Source organism: Sus scrofa, chromosome 1 (assembly GCF_000003025.6).
Source record: "Sus scrofa isolate TJ Tabasco breed Duroc chromosome 1, Sscrofa11.1, whole genome shotgun sequence".
In the NCBI taxonomy this organism is placed as follows: domain Eukaryota; kingdom Metazoa; phylum Chordata; class Mammalia; order Artiodactyla; family Suidae; genus Sus; species Sus scrofa.
The window spans coordinates 249,982,742-249,998,824 of record NC_010443.5 but is presented as its reverse complement, the minus strand read 5'-3'; positions in this window follow the sequence as shown (position 1 = coordinate 249,998,824).

Below are 16,083 nucleotides of genomic sequence, written 5' to 3'. Positions count from 1 at the left end.
CCTCTCCCAGGCATCTTGCGCGGTGTCCTCCCGGGGCGTGGAGGGAGGCGGGGTTGGGGGCGGGGTGGGGAAACACACGCCCATGCGCAAGCGCACTGCTCTTCTGACGCTCAGGCTCCCCCTACCGGGGGCCAATTACTATGCTTTGCTGTCTGACGTCAAAATGGCGGTGAAATACGATTGGCTTGGCAGGGGGACGTAGGGATGGGGGCGGCAGCCCGCTGGGCTTCACACTTTATTTTGCGGATCGGTGAAGAAGGATGGGTTGCTCTCCCTGCCTGGTGCCCTCGTTCTCGAGGTGCGCGGTCTCAGTCTCGCTTAAGCTGCTCGCTCGTTTGCCCTGATGGTCCTCTCCCCCGCCTCAGCCACTATCCGAGGGAGTCGCGCGGGCTGGCGGCCCGGAGACACAGTGCGCGCCTCTGAAGCTCAGGAGCAGCGGGTTGAGAGAGGCACAGGAGCAACCCCAGGGCGGACCCAGGGCTGTTTAGGGGCCCTCAACGCTGCGTAGATGAGGCTTGGAGCGATGTAGCAGCTGGGGTGGGGGAGCGCAGAAGCGTGCTTTTATATATATGCTTTGAAAAAAATCCAAGCTATCTGTATAGAATTAGATCTAAATTAAAAGTCTGCCTGGTATAATGCAGGTTTGAATAATTACCAGAAGTTCTTGAATGTATATGTCATGAAAGCCTACAAAATCACTGTCTGCCTTGCTTCTCTTCCTCACTCTCATGTGCGTGATCCTACCTTCCTGTTAACCCGTATTATATGTTCTCTCATACTAAGCTTAACTTTTTCTTTTTTCTTTTTTTTTTCGATGGCTGCATCCAGGCCTATGGAAGTTTCCGGGCCAGGGATTGAATTCCAGTTTTAGCTGCAACCAGAGCCGCAGCTGGGTCCTTTAACCCACTGCACCTGCAGGATCGAACTGTCACCTCCTGCAGTGAAGCAAGCGCTGTAGTCGTATTTTTAACCCAGTGTGCCAGGGTGGGAGCAACTGCGCTTGACATTTTATCCGCTGTGTAGTATAAGAATAGACTCGTGTTTACTCTTTCATTGTCATTTGTATGAAATGCAAGATGACAGAATTCACCTTGGAGTAAGAAGCCAATAAGGTAAGCATGGTCTGTGTGATTGTCACCCCTAACGTAATTTAGAGATGTCCAATTGTAAAACTTACAGGGATCTGGATATAATTATCCAGCAGATTAGCTTTTTTTTTTTCTTTGTAGGTGATGTTATGCATTAAAATATGTCTGATTTAGCCAGACCAAAGCAGGTTTTCTCTTAATCCTTCTTTTCTCACCTTTTCTATTGCCTTGGTGAAAACCAGACCAGGAAAGTGGTGTTATGTGAAGTAGGTTATATTGGATTTCAAGCTCCTGAAATTGGTCATCATTTTGAAGTGTACTGTTGTAATTTCATAGTGACTTCATTTCTTCCTGAGAACAATAAATGTTTTTCTTTAGTCCCACCTCTCATTTCAATTTTTTTTTCTTTTACAGCCACACCTGCACCATATGGAGGTTCCCAGGCCGGGGGTCAGTCAGAAATGCAACTTTGGCCTAAGCCACAGCCGCAGAAACACCTGATCCCAACAACATCTGCAGCCCATGCCGTAACCTATGATAGCAATGGATCCTTAACCCTGTGAGCCAGGCCAGGGATCAAACCCACATACTCACAGAGACAACATTGAGTCCTTAACCTGCTGTGCTGCAAGGAATTCTTCGATTTTAGGTTTTTTTAAATGATAATAAAGCCAGTTTGTATATAAATATAGCTGTAATATTAAAGTTTATTTCAGTTAATTTCACCTATCAGTATATATATGTGTGTTTTTTTGGTTTGTTTTTTTTGGGGGGGGGTGTTTTTTGCGTTTTAGGGCCACACTGCAGCATATTGAGGTTCCCAGGCTAGGGGTCAAATCGGAGCTGTAGCCGCTGGCCTACACCAAAGCCACAGCCACATAGGATCCCAGCTGTGTCTGCGACCTACACCACAGCCCACAGCAATGCCAGATCCTTAACCAGATCCTTAACTGAGCAAGGCCAGGGATCGAACCATCTGTGAGGACATGGATGCTAATCAGATTCATTAACCACTCAGCCATGATGGGAACTCCCAATTTTTAAATGACTATATAAATCAAGTTAGAAAGACATGCTCATATACAAAAATAAAACAGTTTTCTTGGAGTTCCTGTTGTGGCGCAGTGGAAACAAATCCGACTAGTAACCATGAGGTTTCAGGTTTGATCCCTGACCTCGCTCACTGGGTTAAGGATCCAGTATTGCCGTGAGCTATGGTGTAGGTCTCAGACTTGGCTTGGATCCTGCTTTGCTGTGGCTGTGATGTAGGCTGGCAGCTGTAACTCCGATTCAACCCCTATCCTGGGAACCTCCATATGCTGTCGTTGCAGCCCTAAAAACCAAAAAAAAAAAAAAAAAAAGTTTTCTCATTCATTGTGTTCTCAACTTCTGTGCAGAATAACTGATGTTAAATATCTTTTCTCTCTCTTTTTGGGGGTGCACTTGTGGCATATGGAGGTTCCCAGGCTAGGGGTCAAATCAGAGCTGTAGCTGCTGGTCTACACCACAGCCACAGCAACGCCAGATCTGAGCCGCTTCTGCAACCTACACCACAGCTCACCGCAATGCTGGATCCTTAACCCACAGAGCGAGGCCAGAGATCAAACCGACAACCTCATGGATGCTAGTCAGATTCGTTTCTGCTGAGCCATGACGGGAACTCCCTGATGTTACATCCTTTTTGAAGAAAAAAACCTCTGACGTTGACATCTTACCTCTTGCAGAGAGTGAGAAAGTAAAATAAATTCCACAGCCTCAATCTGTAGACCATAGATGTACATAATTTGTTAGGTTGTCACTCATCTCTATTGGATTCAGATTAGATCTTTTTTTTTCCCTCGGTTATTCTAACTCCGCTGCTGCCTGGACCATTTTGCTTGTATCGGAGCGTCATTATTCACCAGTAAACTGAGTCTCTTTCTCAGAGAAATGAGGCTTCATCAAGGGATATTCGTCCTTTCTTTTCAGGAGTCGCTTCGTCATGAGGAATCTAAAGTTGCTTCGCACCCTGGAGTTCAGGGACATTCAGGCTCCCGGGAAACCTCAGTGCTTCTCTCTCCGAGGTGAACAGGGGACAGTGCTCATTGGCTCGGAACATGGACTGGTAGAGGTAGACGCTGTCACGAGAGAGGTGAGTGAGTGATGAGAATGCTGGCACTGGGCCTGACTCTTGAGTAGGCTTTTTCCAAACTTGCTTCCCCAAATAGTCTTCACTTTCAATCTTTCTGAATTCATTTCCCCCCAGATAAATATCCCCTTTGCTTTATAGTGATGGCATATTAGACATAACTGAAATCATACCCTGTCTTTTACTGTTTCTATTTTAATGTAAGTTGGCACAAGTCTGACTTTATACTTTGTGGAGCCAGCCTACTTTTTGCCCTTTCTATCATGTAAATACTGTTTATAATAATTCTCAAGTGGGAATGAAAATTGCCTGGAGAACTTTATAAAACTGTTTTCAGGGAGTTCCCATCGTGGCTCAGTGGTTAACGAATCCGACTAGGAACCATGAGGTTGCGGGTTCGATCCCCGGCCTTGCTCAGTGGGTTAACGATCCGGCGTTGCTGTGAGCTGTGGTGTAGGTTGCAGACGCTGCTTGGATCCCTCATTGCTGTGGCTCTGGCGTAGGCCGGTGGCTACAGCTCTGATTCGACCCCTAGCCTGGGAACCTCCATATGCCACGGGAGTGGCCCCAGAAATGGCAAAAAAGACAAAAAACAAAAACAAAACAAAACTGTTTTCAGTCTCCATCCCATACCAACTAAGTCAGAATCTTAACTTCTGAGCATATGGATATTTCAAAGCTCTTTGGGTTGATTGTGATATTTTTCCTTACTTATATTTTGCTACTAATGTATATAAGTGATTACTTTTTCTTCCGTCTTTCTAGGGCTGCACCCGCGGCATATGGAGGTTCCCAGGCTAGGGGTCCAGTCAGACCTGTAGCTGCCAGCCTACATCACAGCCACAGCAACACCAGATCCGAGCCGCATCTGCAACCTACACCACAGCTCCCAGCAACGCCGGATCCTTAACCCACTGAGCGGGGCCAGGGATCAAACCCATGTCCTCACGGATACTAGTTGGGTTCATTATGCTGAGCCCCACCGGGAACTCTGCTTCTCTTTTTATTGAACATTTTAAAAGAGGCCAGGCTTTTCTTTTGTGTTTGCTTGGCAAAAATGTCATGTTCACTGTTTTTGTGTAGAGTTGTGTGGTGTTTCTCAAATAAAAGTTTAGATTTTAATCTAGGACAAAACTATTTTTGAAAGTTATATTATAAAAGAAGTAATAAAGTATTTTATTTCTTGAAATGTGAATTGTTCTTGAAAGATTAACCTAATTTGCTTATGTTTTGGTGAAAGATGAAAAGTGTTTTGGTGAAAGGTGAAAAATGAAATTCCTTTGGTGGCCGAAGGCTTCCTCCCAGAAGATTGAAGTGGCTGCATCGTTGGTATCCAGGACTTGCTGGATCATGAGTCTGTGTGTGTGGCCACAGACTCTGGAGATGTCATACTTTGCAATCTCAACACACAGCAGGTGAGTGGAAGAGACCAGTGAGGTGGAAATCTCAGCCTCTGCAAATGCTCTTTTTGTTTTGTGTCCCTTATTTTTCAGAGAACTTCAAAGTAGCAGGAGCCGTAATATTTTAGTATGTTGCAAGTTAGAGTCTTTGCACAATGTAATTCTTTACAGAAAATTGTTGGCTGGGCTTTAGCTATGTTTCAGGATTCTTCTAAAACTCAGTTTTGTCTGCTGCATGTATTAATCAGAATATTTGAAATAGGAACTTAAACCTCAAACCAGGCCACTCTTGTGTGGTGTAGCTCACCTCTCAGGAACTCTGAGCCTGAGCTGTAACCTTTATATCTCATTTTAGGAAGTCTTTGAAATGTTGATATGGTTTATGTTTTCTGTTCTGGATGCTGAGTAGCCTCTCCTTGAGGGCTAACTTGAGAGTCCCCGGAACCTCAGGTGCTAAGGTGATGCGCTCTCATGATACGTACATTTTATGATGACAGAGGAGATGGATTTCAACCATTTGCCTCTTTCTCTACTCTGGCATAAGGCTGTTTCTGGATTTCCATCCTCACCTCCTGACAGCTTTTTTAAGCTTCATTGATGACTCCCTCAGTTGGGTTCGCTCTCCCATTTTTTTAAGGCAGTGAATTTTATTATATTTACAGTTGTACAACCATCATCACAACCCAATTTTACAGCATTTCCCTCCCAAACCCCCAGCCCATCCCTCGCCTCTCTCCAACCCGTTGCCTTTGGTAACCATACGTTTTTGAAAGCCTGTGAGTCACTTTCTGCTCTGAAAAGAAGTTCTTTGTATCCTTTTTTTAGATTCCACATTAAGTGACAGCATATGACGTGTGTCTCACTGTCTAACTTCACTTAGCATGGTCATTTCTAGGTCCATCCATGTTGCTGCAAATGCCATTATTTCTTTTTTTTTTTTATTTCATTCCTTTTTATGGGGGAGTGAAATTCCACTGTGTATATGTACCACATCTTTATCCTTTCTTCTGTCGATGGACTTGAGGTTACTTCCGTGTCTTGGCTATTATATACAGTGCTTCAGTGAACATTGGGGTACATGTATATTTTCGAGTCATGGTTTTCTCTGTATAGATGTCCAGGAGAGGGATTGCTGGATCAAATGGTAGTTCTATTCTTAATTTTCTGAGGAGTCTCCATCCTGTTTTCCACAGTGGTTGCACCAATTTACATTCCCACCATCAGCGTAAGAGGGTTCCCTTTTCTTCACACCCTCTCCAGGACTTACTGTTTGTAGACTTTTTTGATGATGGCCATTCTGGCTCATGTAAGGTCATTTTGATTTGCATTTCTCTACTAATGAGTGATGTTGAACATCTTTTCATGTGTTTTTTGGCCATCTGTCTGTCTTCTTTGCAGAATTGTCTGTTTAGAACTTGTACTCATTTTTTGTTGGGGTGTTTGTTTTTTTGGTATTGAGCTGCAGAAGGTGTTTATATATTTTGCAGATTAATTGCTTGTCTGTCGCTTCATGTGCAAATATTTTCTCCCATTCTGTGGGTTGAGTTTTCGTTTTGTTTAGGGTTTCCTTTGCAATGCAAAAACTTTTTGGTTTAATTAGGTCCCATTTGGTTATTTTTGTTTTTATTGTCATTACTGTAGGAGGTGTATCTGAGAAGATGTTGCTGTGGTTTATGTCAGAGAGTGTTCAGCCTATGTTTTCCTCTAGGAGTTTTATAGTATCTGGCCTTATATTTAGGTCTTTAATCCATTTTGGGTTTTTTTGCTTTTTTTTTTTTTTTCTTCCCTTTTTTTTAGGGCCGTATCCATGGCATATGGAGGTTCCCAGGCTAGGGGTCGAATCAGAGCTACAGCTGCTGGCCTACACCACAGGCACAGCAATGTAGGATCTGAGCCACGTCTGCGACCTATACCATAGCTCTTGACAATGCTTAACCCACTGAGCAAGGGCAGGGATCGAACCCTCAACCTCATGGTTCCTAGTCTGATCTGTTTCCTTTGCACCACAACAGGAACTCCTGTTCATTTGCTTCTTTAGTTTTTCCTTCCTTACGCACGTGCAGGGGAAATTCCTAGGCTAGGAGTAAATCAGAGCTGCCAGCCTACACCACAGCCACAGCCACTTGGGATCTGAGCTTCATCTGCAAGCTACACCACAGCTCATGGCAATACCAGATCCTTAACCCACTGAGCGAAGCCAGGGATCCAACCCACATCCTCATAGTTACTAGTCTGGTTTGTTACCTCTGAGCCACAGTGGGAACTCCTAATCCATTTTGAGTTTATTTTTGTGTATGGTGTTAGGGAGTGTTCTAATTTCATTCTTTTACATGTAGCTGTCCAGTTTTCCCAGTGCCACTTATTTAGGGACTGTCTTTTCTCCACTGTATATTCCTGGCTCCTTTGTCATAGATTAGTTCACCATAAATACATGGGTTTAATTTTGGGCTTTCTATCCTATTCTACTGATCTATATTTCTGTTTTTGTGCCAGTACCATACTGTTTTTTTTGCTTTTTTGTGGGTTTTTTTTGGTCTTTTTTTTGCCTTTTCTTGGGCCTCTCCCGTGGAATATGGAGGTTCCCAGGCTAGGGGTCCAATCGGAGCTGTAGCCGCTGGCCTACGCCAGAGCCACAGCAACGTGGGATCCGAGCTGCGTCTGCAACCTACACCACAGCTCACAGCAACGCCGGATCCTTAACCCACTGAGCAAGGCCAGGGATCGAACCCTCAACCTCATGGTTCCTAGTCGAATTCGTTAACCACTGCTCCACAATGGGAACTCCCAGTACCATACTGTTTTGAAAACTGTAGCTTTATAATACAGTCTGAAGTCAGGGAGCTTGATTGCTGCAGCTCCGTCTTTTTTCTCAGATGGCTTTGGCTATTTTGGGTCTTTTGTGCTTCCAAACAAACTTTAAAATATTTTGTAGTTGTGTTCCTTTTGAAACATTGATGTGTTAACAGAGTCATATTACTAATTGTAGGATAATAATAGCAGCAGCTGACCTTTATTAAATGTTTACACTGTGCTGGGCACTTTTTCAAGTGTTCTTCATGCAAAATTATATTTAATCTTCACTACAACCTGATGAAGTAGGTTGCTTTCCCATTCTTTTTTTTTTTTTTTTCAGGGCCATACCCGAGGCATATGGAAGTTCCCAGGTTAGGGGCTGAATCAAAGCTGCAGCTACCAGCTACACCACAGCAACAGGGAATCTGGGCCACCTCTGTGACCTACACCACAGCTCAGGGCAGCACTGGATCCCTGACCCACTGAGCGAGGCCAGGGATCAAACCTGCATCCTCCTGGATACTAGTCGGATTCTTTTCCAATGTGCCACAATGGGAACTCCCTGTTTTCCCATTCTTTAGAAGAGGAAATTGAGACACAGAGAGCTTAAATGACTAGGTCAAGGTCAAACAGTTATCAGGTGGCATTTGAACCCTGGCAGTCTAAATCTCGCACCTTTACTTTTAACGAGTCCATTTAGTACAATAACAAATGTTACCCTCAGTTCATTGTGAGAAACATCAAAGCCATCTTTTTAAAAAATACAGCTTAATTAGTATTTCTCACACTTATAAAAGGTATGCTTTTACTTTCGAGACAGCTTGTGGAGTTATTTCCTAAATCCTGAGCTGCTCCAGTCCATCCATCTCCCTCAGATGCTGCTGATCCTCCCTACTTGTGGCATCACCATGTCTACAAGACAATCCATGTTCCCTGCTGTGCCTTATAAGACCTCTCACTGTCCCCAAATTCCTTTTTGTAGTCTCTCCTCCCACCCCCATCATCCTTTGTATACGTATGCTTTATGCTCTAGGTGCAACTGACTTTTAGCTGCTCTTTTTATACATTGATGCCTTGATGCCATATAACCCCTCCCCCGCCCCCAGTCTCTTCCTCCTGGCTTTATTGCTGCCCTTCAAAGCTCCTCCTTAAGAAGCTTTCCTAGACTCCCCTGGTTCATTTGTCATTCTCTGCACTGAGCCCCCGCTTAGTTCCCAGAGTCCTGAGCAACAGCCCTGATCCCACCATAGAGGCATCTTTTATCTCCTTAATGAGAAGAAGGGAGCAGTCATGGTCCCTTCCAGTCCCTGAGGTCCCTGTCCTACCTGGTCTCTTAACACCTGTTACTGAATAAATGTTTACTGATTAAATTCACTTTTGGGTGTTTTGTGGGTAATTTTTTGGATTAAGACCATAGTAAATATTTACTGAGGTGCTTATATTTTCATATTTCTGTTAACATTTTATATTTTTCTTTTTCCTCTCTTTTTTTATGGCGGCACCTGGGGCATATGGAAGTTTCCAGGCCAGGGGTTGAATTGGAGCTGCAGCTGCTGGCCTATGTTGGAGCCATAGCAACCCCAGATCTCAGCCCTATCAGAAACCTAAGTTGCAGCTTGTGGCACTGTTGGATCCTTAACCCACTGAGCAAGGCCAGGAGTTGAACCTGAATCCTTATGGACACTCTGTTGGGTTCTCAAGCTGCCGAGTCACAACGGGAACTCCTATGAACTTTTTAAAATGTCTCTCTCGGCTGGAATGTGTTGAAATGTTGCTATTGGCATCTCTGTCATGAATCGGAATCCTGACCAAGAACTGGTGCTTTTTGCCACAGGTAAGCTTGTCACTGGTCTCTTGAACTCTTGACTTTTACGAAACATGACCCCTAATATCTCACAGGCTTACTGACATAAGTTTTAAGGTGCTCTGGTTTCAGAACTATTTTTTTTTTGGAACAAGGTTACCAGCATGACAATCTAGAAGGAATGTGTTGTTTCTGACTCAAGTTTTATTTCTTAATTTAGTGTTTCAGAATGTTCATGCTAAGTCCATAGTTACAGTTAAAACTGTCAGCAGTATTTATTTTAACCAACTCTAAGAGGACAAGTTGTTTTATAAACTAAACTAATTCTAAAAACCTCTCTGCCAGTCCCATTTTTTTTTCCCTTTAAGTCTTTTCATCTCAGATGAGTTTTGTAAACGAGCACCCCAGTGAAGTAGATGAAGAGATATTTTGGGGACTAAATTGTTGAAGTTAGAGGAGGAGGCCTATGTGGACTTTCCTGTTAGCTTGACATACATAAATAGCTGAGAATGAGCACCGGGGACTTATCCAGTCAAAACCTTTTTTTTTTTAAATGACAGTCAAAACCTTTTGAATGAATTGTGTCTTTTCTCTTCAGACTATAAACTCCTCCACTCCAGCTGTGTAGCTTCCAGGGCTGTAGATATTTCTGAAATGGCAGATTTGCTAAATGAGAACAAAAATCATTGCTTGTGCTCCTCCAAGGTCAACAGACCCTAATTATGATGACAGAAGACTTTGAACCAATCATGGAACAGCGAATCCACCAGGATGATTTTAGTGAAGGCAACTACAGCTTTGTTTGTAACATTTTGTGACTTTTCTTGTGCATGAATAGGCACACCATAAGCCCAGATAACTATGAAGCATAAATCCTGGCTTAATTAAATGTCTGATAGCCCAGTTCCTTCAGTCCATTTATTTATTTATTTATTGCCTTTTCGCCTTATAGGGCTGCATCCACGGCATATGGAGGTTCCCAGGCTAGGGGTCTAATCGGAGCTGTAGCTGCCAGCCTACACCATAGCCACAGCAACTCAGGATCTGAGCCGAGTCTGCGACCTACACCACAGCTCACGGCAACGCCGGATCCTTAACCCACTGAATGAGGCCAGGGATCGAACCTGCAACCTCATGGTTCCTAGTTGGATTTGTTAACCACTGAGCCACGACGGGAACTCCCCTTCAGTCCATTTTAGATCTTAAAAGGCATGCATCTCTTGTACCTCTCCAAGTCTGAGAGCTGGCTTTGTCAATAACCTGGGAATGGGCTTAAGGTCATTGGCAAGTTGGAAAGGCACAGTCAGGGGACTTGAAAAGGACTGTACTAGCTAGAATAAGGAGAGCATTTCTGAGTTAAATTTTGGGGAGAAAACAAGAGAGGTGGGCTAGAGGTCTGATTTTTGTTTCTACTGATTAGAACTGAATTTTCATCAGAACCATCAGATTGCTTTCTTGATTAGATCTAGCTGAAGTGCCATGGGCCTCAGGTTGCGGAGATGCTTATGGAGAATAAGAAGCTCTGGCCCACTTGAGGGCACCAGGTAGCTGCCTGACTGAGGAGTGGGATTGGGGAGACAGTATTTTAACTTTATGCTACAATTTATCATATCTTATGCTGTTAAAGTTTTGTAATTTTTAAATTATCATTAGCGTTGCACTAAACATCTTTTTTTTCATAAATCTTTCACTTATTTTCTGAGTGGCTTTCAGATTTTTTTTTTTTAATGGCCACACCCACGTCCTATGGAAGTTCAGGGGCCAGGGATTAAGTCTGAGCTGCAGCCACAAGCCTTTAACGCACTGTGCTGGGCCAGGGATTGAACCTGCACCTCTGCAGTGACCAGAGCTGCCGCAATCAGATTCTTAAACCACTACACCACAGCAGGACAGACTTTTTAATCAATAGAACGTGAATTGCAATGTTATCAGGAAGCTCATCCATTTCAACACAGTGGTTCTTAACCCTAGCTGCACCTTTAGGAAAAAAAAATGCTATCCAGGCCGCATCCCAGAGTTGCATTCTGTCTGCTATAATAATGTGGACTATATATCGGTATTTAATTTTCCTTAAAAAAAGGTTCCAGGTGGTTTTTACTTTATATTTTATTATTTTAATTTGGCTTTTCAGGGCCTCACCGTCAGCATATGGCAATTCCCAAACTAGAGGTTGAATCAGAGCTACAGCTGCCAGCATACATCACAGCCACAGCAACTTGGGATCCAAGCCATGTCTTTGACCTACACCACAGCTCATGGCAACGCCGCACCCTTAACCCACCAAGTGAGGCCGGGGATCAAACCGGCCTTCTCATGGATATTAGTCATGTTCTTAACCGGCTGAGCCACAGCAAGAACTCCCTCAGGTGGTTTTTAATGTGCAGCCAGAATTGAGAATCACTGATTAACCCCAGAATTGGGACCCACTGATTAACTAGGTGTCAAGGGCTGGCCCTATGATGTGCTCCGATAAAAGTGTTGGTATAAGAACAGCTACCCCGTCTGTCCCCACCAAGCAGAAGCGTGTGGTCTTACTTACCCCAGAGGTAGAGAGAAGTATAGTAATAGCCAGGTTAGAGAACTAGGTTGGATTTACTGTGATTGCTGAGGGACGAGTTAGTGATCAGGGAGATGTTTAAAGAAAGGAAATTCTTGGGAGTTCCTGCTGTGGCTCAGTGGGCTCATGATCTGACTTGGCTCTGTGGAGGCACTGGTTCCATCCCTGGCCCAGCAGCTATGGCATAGGTCACAGCTCCTGCTGGGATTTGATCCCTGGCCCAGGAACTTCCATATGCTGCAGGTGCGGCCGAAAAAGGAAAAAAAAATTCCTTAATGAAAGTGTTATTTAATAAAGGTTGGCTTTGGCATGATTAGGTCTTTTTTCCAGCTTTATTGAGGTATAACTGACATGTAGTATGTATGTTCAGGAGGTACAATATCTGTACTGTGAAATGTTTACCACAGTAAGTTTGGTTAACTCATTCTTCATATAATTACGATTTTTTTTTTTCTTTTTAGGGCCGCACTTGTGGCATATGGAGGTTCCCAGGCGAGGGGTCCAATCAGAGCTACAACCACTGGCCTGCACCACAGCCACAGCAACGTGGGATCCGAGCTGTGTCTGCGACCCACACCACAGCTCATGGCAACGCCAGATCCTTAACCCACCGAGCAAGGCCAGGGATTGAACCTGCAACCTCATGGTTCCCAGTCGGATTCATTTCCCACGACGGGAACTCCTAATTATGATTTTTATCATTGTTACTGTGAGAACACTTAAGTTCTCCTCTCAGGGCAACTTCAAGTATACAATACAGGATTTTTAACTGTAGTCACTATGCTATAGATTAACTCCCTGGAACTTGTAAAGTTTATACTCTTATCAGCTTCTTCCTATTTCTTTCGCTCTTTAGGTTCAGATCTTGTTCTTTTAATAGTTGTTGCAAGGGTACCTGCATGTAAAATACCTGGAAGAAAATACTGAGCATTTTAAGTGTAATACATCATGTGATGCTCGTCTAGTGCTCAAGGATTGGGTGTTTTAGTACTTTTAATCTAATTCCCCAATTTTCTTCTTTCTAAGCCTTTACAAAACCACTCACTAAAGCTTTGTCCTAGGCTCGTAGCCTTCCATCCTCCTGATCATAAAGTTTGAAGGTAGCAGCGAAAATGAACATGTGTGCCTCTGACCTTTTTGATCTTTAACATTTCATCCTTGTGAAAAACTATCCTTTAACCGTTATTGTTAATATGATTATCTTCACGAAGAGGCTGAGCAGAAAAGATCCTTTGAAAAAGAAAAGTGTCCCCATCCCTTCCTGGCGAGCAGTGTGAAGTCTGACAGCCTTCTGACCTCATTTCCCCCGCAGTTCAGCTCTGGACTGTTGGAAACTATCACTGGTATCTCAAGCAAAGTCTGCCCTTCAGCTCCTGCGGGAAGAGCAAGATCGTGTCTCTGATGTGGGACCCGGTGGCCCCGTACTGGCTGCATGTTCTCTGTCAAGGCTGGCATTACCTCTGCTATGACTGGCACTGGACGACTGACCGGAGTTTGGGAGATAATCTGAGCGACATGGCCAACGTGGCTGTGGTGGATGGAAGTAAGGAGCTGGGGGGTGTGGCCATGGGGCTGGGAGGGGCCTGAGCCCAGGGCCTGCAGATGTGGAGGTGACGCAGTAGGGGATTTGTATTTGATTGACTGATTTTGTATTTGACTGACTGACCCGGTTCTTGGTTTGTTTGTACTTACTTGTTGCCTTGGTTTTGATTGGGTGGGTTCTCTCCTGAGAACCAGAGTCCCTCTCTCCCACCGCCTCCCCCAGCTCCCTGTTGTGCTGCAACCATGGCCTTCACGTTACTTACTTGTCTGGGCTTGGAAGTCATTGATATTTCCGACACTGGTTCAAGAGGAAGACAACAGTAGGCTTGTGGACAGTAGGCTTGTGTCAGCCTTGTCTTTGTGTCTTGACACAGGGTGCTGCTGATCTTGCACTAGTCCACTGTAGTTCAGCTCTCACTCCACCGTGTTGCTTTGTTTTTTAATCGTTCATTATATACCCTTGCAGTATGTTCAGTTCAGGTCACAGACATCTGCCTAGTAGGAGGATTGGGGTGGTGTTGTTTTAATCAGATTGAGGGTTTCTGTTTGGCGAGGGCGAAGTAATGGGAAAGATGCAGTCCACTGAATAGACCAGCCTTTTTCTATTGCGGATGCATTAAGGAAAACCTGCTTCTCAGATGGTGATGTGAGTTGGTGTACTCATTTATGTTCTATGTAGTGATCATAACATTGATTTCACAGTCGCATAGAGGACTTAGGCAGATATGCCTTATTACCAAGTCCATGCCTAAGGGAAGTGTGTGACGGATTTTGGTCTAGTCTGACTTGGTTGTAGGCCGTTTAAAGCGAGAACTCTGACCTTTGGCCTTCTTGCTCTAGTTGCTGGCACCTGAAACTCCAAACCTACAGCTGCACTGCTCTAGGCCTGGAGGTGATACTAGCCACTGACTTTCCTTTCCTACACTGTATTTAAGCTTATTCTTGGTGAAAATGCCAACAACTTTTTAAAGAATTACTGCATATTTTCCACCATTTTAAATTTTTTATAATCTTATTAATTTATTGAAGTATCACTGAAATACAGTAATTTTAAAATTTTACTGAAATATAGTTGATTTACCATGTTGTGCTAAATGCTGCTGTACAGCAGTGACTCAGTTATACCTGTGTGTGTGTGTATACATATATTTCACATTATTCCCCATTATGGTTTATCACAGGATATCAAATCTAGTTCCCTGTGCTATACAGTATGACTTTGTTGCTTATCCATCCTATATATAATAGTTTGTCTCTTCCAATCCCAAACTCCCAATCTTTTCCTCCTCTACCCCCACTCCCTGCAAACACAGGTCTGTTCTCTATTATCTGTTTATATGTTGTAGATAAGCTAATTTGCATTTTATTTTAGATTCTCCATATAAGTGATGTCATATGACATTTATCTTTCAGATTTTGCTTAATATGATCGTCTCTTAGTCCATCTATGTTGCTACAAATGGCATTACTTCATTCTTTTTAATCGCCGAGTAATAGTCTATTGTGCGCACCTGTGTGTCTATACCTAGTTTATCTTTATCCATTCACCTGTCAACGGATATTTAGGCTGCTTCCATGTGTTGGCTATTGTAAACAGTGCTGCTATGAAGACAGTGGTGCATACATCCTTTCAAATTATAGTTTTGTCTGGGTATATACCCAGGAGTGGGACTGCTAAATCATATGGCAATTCTATTTTTAGTTTTTTGAGGAACCTTCATACTGTTTTCCATAGTGGCCATACCAGTTTACATTCCCACCAGCAGTGCAGGAAGGCTCCCTCTTCTCCACACCCTCTCTAGCATTTACTTTTTTTTTTTGGTCTTTTTAGGGCTGTACCCTTGGCATATGGAGTTTCCTGGGCCAGGGGTCAAATCAGAGCTGTAGCTGCTGGCCTACACCACAGCCACAGCAACACTGGATCCAAGCTGTGTCTGTGACCTACACCACAGCTCATGGCAATGCTGGATCCATAACCCACTGAGTGAGGTCAGGGATCAAACCCTTGTCCTCATGGGTCCTAGTTGGGTTTGTTAACCAGAGCCTCGATGGGAACTCCTCTAGCATTTACTCTTTGTAGACTTTTTAATGACTATTCTGATTGATGTGAGGTGATACCTCATTGTAGTTTTGGTTTGCATTTCTCTAATTTAGTGATGTTGAACATCTTTTCATGTGTTTTTTTGGCATCTATATGTCTTCTGCCCATTTTTTTGATTGGGTTGTTTGGTTTTTTGAAATAGAGATGTATGAGCTATATGTATATTTTAGAGATTAATCCCTTATCAGTTGCTTCATTTGGAAAGATTTTCTTTCATTCTGTGGATGGTTTTCTGTTTTGCTTATGATTTTCTTTGCTGTGCAAAAAGCTTTTGAGTTTAAATAGGTCCCTCATTTTTATTTTCATTACTCTAGGATATAGGTCCTAAAAGATGCTGCTGTGATTTATGTCAGAGTGTTTTGCCTATGTTTTCCTCTAAGAGTTTTATAGTATCTAGCTGTTTTATAGTGTCTAGCTTTAATCCACTTATTTTTGTGTGTTGTAAGTGTTCTAATTTCATCTTTTTATAATGTAGCTGTCCAGTTTCCCCAGTACCATTTACTGAAGAGTGTGTTTCTACCTCCTACGTCATAGATTATTTGACCATAGGTGCTTGGGTTTATTTCTGGGATTTCTGTCCTGTTGCACTGATATATACTTCTGTGTCAGTACCATACTGTTTTGATGACTGTAGCTTTGTAGTATAGTCTGATGGCAGGGCCCCCTATTC